A 9,638-nucleotide genomic window follows, 5' to 3' on the forward strand; every position below is an offset into this window, starting at 1 on the left:
TCTCCTGTCTGTCAGCGCAAAGCTGCAAGAGGAATCTTAAAGTATGTTGGCCTTTTTGGGAACGTGTTGGAGACACTCAGAAATATTGAATAAATTATCAATTTTGAAGTGATTCAAACCTTAGGAAATAGAAAAAAAATGTTTTAGCTAACTGTTCATTGTGTGTGGAAAATCTTATGATAGCGTACAGCTCAACAAATGGATCTTCAATGCAGAATTGTAGTTACGCCAAAGCTATTGATGTATTCTTAGCTGAAAGAGAAATAATGGCCTCGGTGCAATTAAGTCAAGCACGGCTGGGATAGTTTTCCACAGGCGAGAACTGACAGGATTAGCTATAATGAGGACCTTCAGGGATCTGTAAAGGGATGGACAGCGTATTCAGTCGTCAAACTAATGGCCTTTTTATTTATTTGGCGCCACGGTGGTGTGAGTGTGAGTGTATTTCTCCTCAAGTTTGAGTGAGTGGCGTGTCTATGTGGGCGCTGTTTAATACAGTCTTCTTCCTTTGCTACAAGCCCTGAGAAATACTCAGGTTGAATTCAATATTTAATCCAGTGCGTCTGGGGCAGAACATTTTATAGAGCTGTGTGGGAGTATCCGAAGCTAATTTTTCCATTCACTGCTGCCTATTTGTAAAGAAATGTTTATTTTGTTCCCCGATACTGATTTGTTGTTATGGTCCATCTGTCACACAAGATAGGTCCGGTAGGAGATCACGCCATCTTGAGTAACTGCTTCACTTGAGCAAGCAAACTATTTGTTATGTGCTACGTGGACATCAAGTAGATTTAGGAAAATATCCCTTCTGGGCTTACACTCACAGTAAAAGATTCATAAATGTGGACAGGGTAGACTATTTCCTTTGGCTCTCATGAAATGAATAGTGGATAAAAAGGCAGTAATTTCTTGCCATATTTACCGCCCCGAGAGATGGGGACATTGATGTTTCGTTGGGTATATCAAACAGATGATAGTGAGGAAATTATAGTGAAGGAGAATTTCCTATTCAGCTCTTTCAAGATAGCTGACCTCCACACCTTCAGCTCAGTTTGCTTCACAGGCTTGATGTAGTGCACAACACAAATGGATCACTTAAGCAAGGCAAATGAAAACCCAGAGCCAAGCCAAACACAATAAACGGCCATGGAGCCACCGCTTCCTTTTTTTGTGCATCTCTTCTCACGTGCAATTTTGTTCTAGCAGGCTTTCCACTCAAGGTAGATCAACAGTTCATTTAGTGAACATTTTGCCATTTTTAGGAAGACAAAGTTACTCTGATAAGTGACTGGTGAGTCACGGAAACAACGTGTAACCTTTACATCCTAAATGACTTCTGCAAAACGCACTTCATTTGTCTTTGTCAATTATGGGATACTTCATTAGACACCTGCCCAATCCACATCCAAAACATATTCAGGAAATGATGCATATTAAATTTGATTTTTGAGCTGCTCTTCGTGACGTGCGCGGCGCAGTTGTGTTTTGTTATATTGTTTTACATTTTTGTCCATTTTTAAAACTCAATACATTTGAAGTAATTGTATGAAAAGTGTAGGCACAGCCAAGATAAATAGAGGAGGTCCACTTAGGTGGCCTCTCTGCTTTTTGCAGACCATGTGGTTCTGATGGCTTCATCAAACCACAATCTTCAACTTCCACTGGAGCGCTTCACATCAAAGTGCGAAGTTGTTGGTATTAAAATCAGATAAGATTCATCTATGAGCAATAAGAGGAAAGCAAGGCCAATTTCAAACCACTGACAAAAAAGGACCATGAAAAGTTTATCTCTACTACAGAAAAACTTTTACAAAGCACCTTAACAATAAAATATTTTCCATGTAATTGTTCCTAATTGGGGGGCGGCTCGGTGGTGCACTGGGTAGCGTGTCCGCCTCACAGTTAGGAGGGTGCGGGTTCAATTCCACCTCCGGCCCTCCCTGTGCGGAGTTTGCATGTTCTCCCCGGGCCCGCGTGGGTTTTCACCAGGCGCTCCGGGTTCCTCCCACATCCCAAAAACATGCTTGGTAGGCCGATTGAAGACTCCAAATTGTCCCTAGGTGTGAGTGCGAGTGCAAATGGTTGTTTGTCTCTGTGTGCCCTGCGATTGGCTGGCAACCGGTTCAGGGTGTCCCCCGCCTACTGCACGATGACGTCTGGGATAGGCTCCAGCACGCCCGCGACCCCCGTGGGGACTAAGCGGTTCGGAAAATGGATGGATGGATGTTCCTAATTGGCTATTGTTCTCCGTGAACTAGTTGGCCCGGTCTCATGGTGCTCTAAGGCAGTGGTCCCCAACCTTTTTTGCGCCACGGACCGGTTACGTGTCAAAAATATTTTCGCGGACTGGCCTTTATATAAATAGATAATACATTTATATAAATAAATAATACATTTATAGTAAATATATAAATACGATGAAATAAAATGATACGACTGGCATAAAAACAAGTATAAACGACCATTACGTTGAATTAGTGGGAGCACTGAGCTTGTTTCTCAGAAACGAGCCGGTCCCATCTAGGCGTAATCGGAGACAATGACACCCGAAGTGGTTAAGGTTTGTCTTTTAATACAGGATGCTAGGTCTCCATGTGCCGAAGCAGTTTTGAAGGCTTCATTGCCTCGTTAGCTAGCCTGTCGCCACATATTATGCAGAGTGGGCTTGGCGCGTCAGAGTCACCTGTGGCGATCAGTGACGTGTGGTGAGGTTCATGAATGGGGAGGCACTAACGTCACCCCCCCCCCAAAAATTTTGTCCGGCACCTAACCGTGTCACAAAAAAGGTTGGGGAACGCTGCTCTAGTGTGGCTTATTCATTATTTAATTGTAACTATTTTAATTAAAATCTCACATCTGCAGTCTTCACACATAAAAACACTCAATAAAGCACATGAAATCAAAAACTTGTTTTTGATCGTGCGTACAACTCCGTTCCGAAGTCCCGTTGTCCGAATCAAACCTTCTTAGACTTAGACTTCGACTTAGACTTAGACAGAACTTTATTGTCATTTTGTCAACACTAGGTGTGTACAAAACGAAATTTCGTTGCATACGGCTTTCAACAATGTAGTGGTATTTCGGCTGGTTAAAAAAAGTGACATTCTATATAAAAATATGAAATAAGATAATTATAAAGTACAAGTGCAGCAGTGATAAAGTATGTAAACAGTGCAGGAGACAAAAGCAGTATTTACAAGTGTGCAGAGGAATGCTACGTTTGAATGTTCAACAGTCTGACGACAGCAGGGAAAAAACTATTGCAGAACCTGGTGGACCTGCAGCGGATGCTGCGAAACCTCTTCCCAGAGGGCAGCAGGGAGAACAGTCCATGGTGGGGGTGTGATGGGTCACTGATAATATTACGGGCTCGGGACACGCAGCGCTGGGATGACAAGTCCCGAATGGAGGGAAGAGGAGCCCCGATGATCCTCTCTGCTGTCCTCACCACTCTCCTCAGGTTCTTCCAATCGGAGGCGCTGCAACCTCCACACCACACCGAGAGACAGCTTGTCAGAATGCTCTCTATGGTGCTTCGGTAGAACGTCCTCATGATGGGTGGGGGCAGGTGGGCTCTCCTCATCCTCCGCAGGAAGTACAAGCGCTTCTGTGCCCTCTTGACCAGTGTTGTGGTGTTCACAGTCCAGGTGAGGTCGTCTGTGATGTGGACTCCCAGGAATTTAGTGCTGCTGACCACCTCCACAGCTGAGCTGTTGATGATCAGTGGAGCGTGGTGAGGCTGGTTCTTCCTGAAGTCGACGATGATCTCCTTCGTCTTCTCCACATTCAGGATCAGGCTATTTTCTCTGCACCAGCCCACCAACTGCTCCACCTCCTCTCTGTAGTCCAGGTCGTTGTTGTCCCTGATGAGGCCCACCACCGTTGTGTCGTCTGCAAACTTCACGATGTGATTGGTGGTGAACCTGGGGGCGCAGTCGTGTGTCATCAGGGTGAACAGCAGGGGGCTCAGGACGCAGCCCTGAGGGGAGCCTGTGCTGAGGGTGATGACATCTGAGGTGTTCTGTCCGACCCGGACTGACTGAGGTCTGTTGGTGAGGAAGTCTAGCGGCCAGTTCCGAAGGGGGGTGCTGAAGCCCAGGTGTTCCAGTTTTTCCACCAGATGTTGTGGAATGATGGTGTTAAACGCTGAGCTGAAGTCCAGGAACAGCAACCGCACGTGGGTGTTCCTCTCCTCCAGGTGAGCCAGGCTCAGGTGAAGAACGGAGGAGATGGCATCCTCAGTGGAGCGGTTCTGCCGGTAGGCAAACTGGAACGGATCGAATGTTGGGGGGAGTCTGGAGACGATGTGATCTTTGAGCAGCCTTTCGAAGCACTTCATCATGATGGGAGTCAGTGCCACAGGTCTGTAGTCATTCCATGAGGTGATTTGAGGTTTCTTCGGCACCGGAATGATGGAGGCAGCCTTGAAGCACACTGGCAACCCTTAATGCTGAGTTAAGGAGTTGATCTTCCTTTACTGATGACCTCCTGCTTCGACTGAAAATCCATAGTTGAAAATCGTTTGGATATGTAATCCTCCATTGTAAAACGAAATGTAAAAACGGAAAGAAAAACAAAAAACAATGTAAAATGAAACAAATGGACGACTGCTCCTCGGTTGCTCACTGTAAATTTGAACTGGAGATCTCTTATTCTACAGGTAGGCGCATGAAGCATCCCAGCTCAGTGGGCTAGTGGTACAGTGTCCTCCCTGAGACTGGAAGGTTGTGGGTTCAAACCCCGGCCGGGTCATACTAATGGCAATGGGTCCCATTGCCTCCCTGCTTGGCACTCAGCATTAAGGGTTGGAATTGGGGGGTTAGATCACCAAATGATTCCCGGGCCCGGCGCCGCTGCTGTTCACTGCTCCCTTCGGGGATGGGTTAAATGCAGAGGCAAATTTCACCACACCCAGATGTGTGTGTGACAATCATTGGGTCTTTACCTTTTTTACCTTTACTAGGACACCCTGCCATAAGGCTGGAGAACCTTTTTTCGTAGCCTCCGTAAGGTGTCTTTTCAAAGCCGCTTTGTTCATCTAAAGACATGACAGACATGACAAAAAACACAAGATATTATATACACCAGCTTAACTACGGAAATTAATTAATATAGCCAGTGGCTATTAGCCACGGTGTTTGAACAGTTAAACAGCGACATAAAGACAGAGAGCAGTTCAGTCTAACTGCATAGCCTGTCAACATGGGCAGCCGTGTGATTACGCAATCCTCAGAGGAGGCTAGACAGGACGTTGGCTCCTCCGAGCGAATCATCTTCGGTTTTAAGATAACTATAAAAATTCAGCGATTTTGGTTCAAAATGATACAAAATTATTGAAATTAAAAGGAAAATGACTTTATAATAAAAGCAATTGAATTTGTTTTTCCCCTTTTCATGATGGCAGGGGAGGCATAAAATGTTCTTTTAAATGCAGCTTTCCTTTTCTTAGAAGTCGTAGCCTCTTCTTCTTCCGTCTCCTCATTGGGCTTTTTTCCCTTTCCGAAGAAGCTTTCCAAACATCTCTGTTTCTTGCTCATATTTGCTTGCTTCGCGGGCTCGACTGAGGTGAAATGTCACGTGACAGAGACGAGCGTCTTGACCTGAACCAACGGATGGAATTGGGAGAGAATCGCCAATTTTTTTTATATTTTCAAAATAAATTCTTACTCAGGCGGCTGGGTGGCGCACTGGGTAGCACGTCCGCCTCACAGTTAGGAGGGTGCGGGTTCGATTCCACCTCCGGCCCTCCCTGTGCGGAGTTTGCATGTCCTCCCCGGGCCCGTGTGGGTTTTCTCCGGGCACTCCGGTGTCCTCCCACATCCCGAAAACATGCTTGGTAGGCCGATTGAAGACTCCAAATTGTCCCTCGGTGTGAGTGCGAGTGCAAATGGTTGTTTGTTTCTGTGTGCCCTGCGATTGGCTGGCAACCGGTTCAGGGTGTCCCCCACCTACTGCCCGATGACGGCTGGGATAGGCTCCAGCACGCCCGCGACCCCTGTGGGGATTAAGCGGTTCAGAAAATGGATGGATGGATGGAAATTCTTACTCATTTTTGCCAACTTTGTGGGCTCGACTGGGGGAAACATGTCACGTGACCGGGACGAGCGTCTTGACCTGAATTAATTGATCGTCGATAAAAATGTATTTATTTATTTATTTTTCTGTGCGGCTTGGCGGCCCGGTACCAAGTGACCCACGGACCGGTACCGGTCCGCGGACCGGTGGTTGGGTACCACTGCTCTAAGGTGTCTGAAGAATGTCCCTGTGTGGGACTAATATGTCAAGAATCAAATCAAAAGCATGGCTATTTGTTTTTAAGAGTCACACTTTTTGGCACACTCCTGTGGCACGATTGTAAAATATTGTGGGAGATGGGAGAACATATACTTATCTCCTAATGTATTGCATGACAGTGACTCAAACTGGCTTTTTATGAACAATTTCATATTGGTAAATGCCAGGATCTTTCTGGGTGGCAGAAAAAGTGATTGACTACTGCAGTTCACCTAAATTGAAACAATAATAAAAATATGGTGTGTTTGAAGTTGCGCTGAACAAAAGGTTAAGCTTTTTGTTTCCTTTCCCCTCCAAAAATAAAATGAATCCGGTACAACCTGTGGGTGCAGGAGGATAAATCAAGTAGCTGTTGGATGAAGCCGTGTAGATCCATGATCCCAAGATTGCCTGCCCGTCAGCTCAGCCCTAACCCTGAAAAGGATCAACGGTAGAAAAGAATTAAACAATGTTATTACATTCCACATTGGTTGTACTGATGGTGTATGCATGCATGTTTTAATACGTACACTATATAATATAAATTTTACAATTTGCCAGCAACAAACAAAGCATGTGAAATGATAAACAAACCAAAACAACAATTTTTTTTACATGGGTTTAATTGGCACATGGGCAAACACCTGAATACACTTTAGCTCATAATTCCAATTTGTCTTATATACAGTAGCTAGTGTAAAACTTTCTTCTTTTTCTGCGCGAAATTTCATGAGCATGGTTAACAAATGATGTTATCAAGAATTATATTCCCTCACCTCTCCTAATGATACATTTATCTCCAGCTTAGAGACATATAGGTCTCTCGGGCAAACATCGGGCCGAAAACTGCATATGTAATGTCAGATTCATTTTTAATAACTTCCACTTGGTATAGCAGCTAATTATTAACAGGGACGCTTAAAAAACGTTACACACTGATTAACAGCACTACCCTGTGGTGCATTTGTAGTATTACAACGTCTAGCCAAACACGTGACAAAAATTGGTTGCACAGGTTCAATGTGTACCTTCTATCATATAGCATTAAATTGTTCTACCTGATGCTAAACATTGCTGGCTGGCCCTTATAGATAAAGAGATACATTGTTTGGAGAACAAATCATTTTTGGACTAATTAAGCAAAACTGGAAATGTCCCACCAATGTCCCTGTCACATGACACTGGTTGGAAATTGCTGGTCTTAATAAATATTGCAGTAAAAACCTTTTTTATTTTTATTTTGCAATTTATAGCTGTTGCTTTTGGGGTGACAGAAAGCCGAACAGCAGAACACAATTGCCTTTCCAAGCCTTTACTGAACAGTAAAATCGACAGAGAAATAAATGAAACGGTAATGATGGATAATTCTCCAAGGTTTTATAAGACTGATTACGCAACGTAATTTTGACGCTACACGAGTTAGGGGGGCTGCTTAATGAGGTGTGTCCCAGTTAAAGTATCAGGGACAGTCAAAACGATGTGAGCGATGAAAGTCAATGACCACCACAAGCTCTGCCATTTGTCAATAGTTTCCCAAAGTCAACTGAATTAAATTCCATACGACATAGTTAGGTTCAGTGTAGTGCGTGTGGGCTGGGGTTAAGTGTGAGTCTCCAACTGTGAGGATTACGCAGTGATGCTGTCTTGTCGACTGAGGAGGCCAACAGGGTGTGTTGGGGGCTACAGAAAACACGGGGGAAGGTCATGGTACATGGCAACTCATAAATAAACTTGTGACAGTGATAAATATTATTTGACAGGTAATCAGCAGAGTTCGGGTTGTCCTCTGAGGCAAAATACAACAGTGGGAGCGTCCAGGATCTCTCAAAGGCAGAGCGATGGACATCTGATTGAGGTTCGGTGTAGTGAGACGTTGCAAATTCCCTGGAGAAGAATCCGAACACTGCACAGAGTAGATAACCTTTGACCTGTGCTGTAAAAGGTGCACACACTGAGGGATCCAAGGCAGCAGCAGAGAATCTAATGTAGCAAAGATGGGATTTATCAATCACCTGGTGTGGAGGAATTTTGGATCTTGGAAAAGGTGACAGTGATCAAGCCCGAGGAATGCTTCAACGTGCAGCGTTTGTCAACTGCCTCGTGGGCAAACAGCAATATCTTTTCCACTGTGCCACTGACAGATTTTTAAATTCTTGCTGACTTTGGCACAGCAGCTCACTCTTGCAATATAATGGAAAGCCACGTGGACTTGGGTTGTCAATCAATATTGAGCCCAATTTTTTTTATGCTTAATTGTTGATATTGTTCTTGTGTTGGCCCTCATTAGATTGTGCAAGTGTAAAGGCAATGTTGTATTCATGCTAGACTGACCTGTCTGATATGCTAAGTCAAGAAGATTCAGGCAGGTGGATGTTTTTGGCCACCTGAACCGGATGTCTTCATCATTTTAGAAAGTTGTCAGTTGTCAAGCGCGGCTTCCTGGTTCTCCTGGAAAGGCTGAGAAAATATATATAACATAGACTCTGTCCGGAAGAAGGCCCAGCAGAGGCTGTACTTTCTGAGACAGCTCAGGAAGTTCAACCTGCCACAGGAGCTGCTGAAGACCTTCGACACTGCCATCATCCACTCTATCCTCTGCACCTCCGTCACTGTCTGGTTTGGATCAGCCACCAAACAAGACAAGCACAGACTGCAACGAACAATCAGGACTGCGGAAAAGAAAATTGGGACCAACCTCCCATCTATCCAAGACTTGTACCTGTCCAGGACCAGAAAACGTGCAAGTAACATCTCTCCAGACCCTGCTCACCCAGGTCACAGTCTGTTCGAACTACTCCCCTCCGGACAGCGTTACAGAGCACTGTACGCCAAAACCAGCAGACACAGACACAGCTTCTTTCCCCAGGCTGTCGCTCTGATGAACTCACACCACTCATAGAGTCTCAGAGACATCACTGGGACATAATATCCTGTTGTTGCCACTTAAATGTTGTTAGTCACTTAAATGTTGTACAGAGGCTGAATGTTGTTAGTCACTTAAATGTTGTACAGAGGCTGAGATCAACCGGAGTCAAATTCCTTGTTTGGCATGCACAAACATGGCCAATAAAGCTGATTCTGATTCTGAAAATTGTACCCCACTGAGATTTGGCTGCAGCTAGTTATCAATCCAGCATGTCAACATGGCCCTAAATGAGACACAGTGATGTTATCAGAACGGCCAGACTGCACTGAGGGCAGACCCGTAGAGAAGAGGAGCATCATATGAAATCGAAAAAGCACAATCGTTGGCTGCACACATTTGAAAATTGTTGTGTTCAATCATGCTCTGGTCATCATCGTACATAAAATTGGGGTTAGGCTCAAATTGACGTCTCAAGTGTGACACTCGTAAATTGCAGGTT

The sequence above is a fragment of the Syngnathus acus genome, chromosome 17, assembly GCF_901709675.1.
Source record: "Syngnathus acus chromosome 17, fSynAcu1.2, whole genome shotgun sequence".
Classification (NCBI taxonomy): Eukaryota; Metazoa; Chordata; class Actinopteri; order Syngnathiformes; family Syngnathidae; genus Syngnathus; species Syngnathus acus.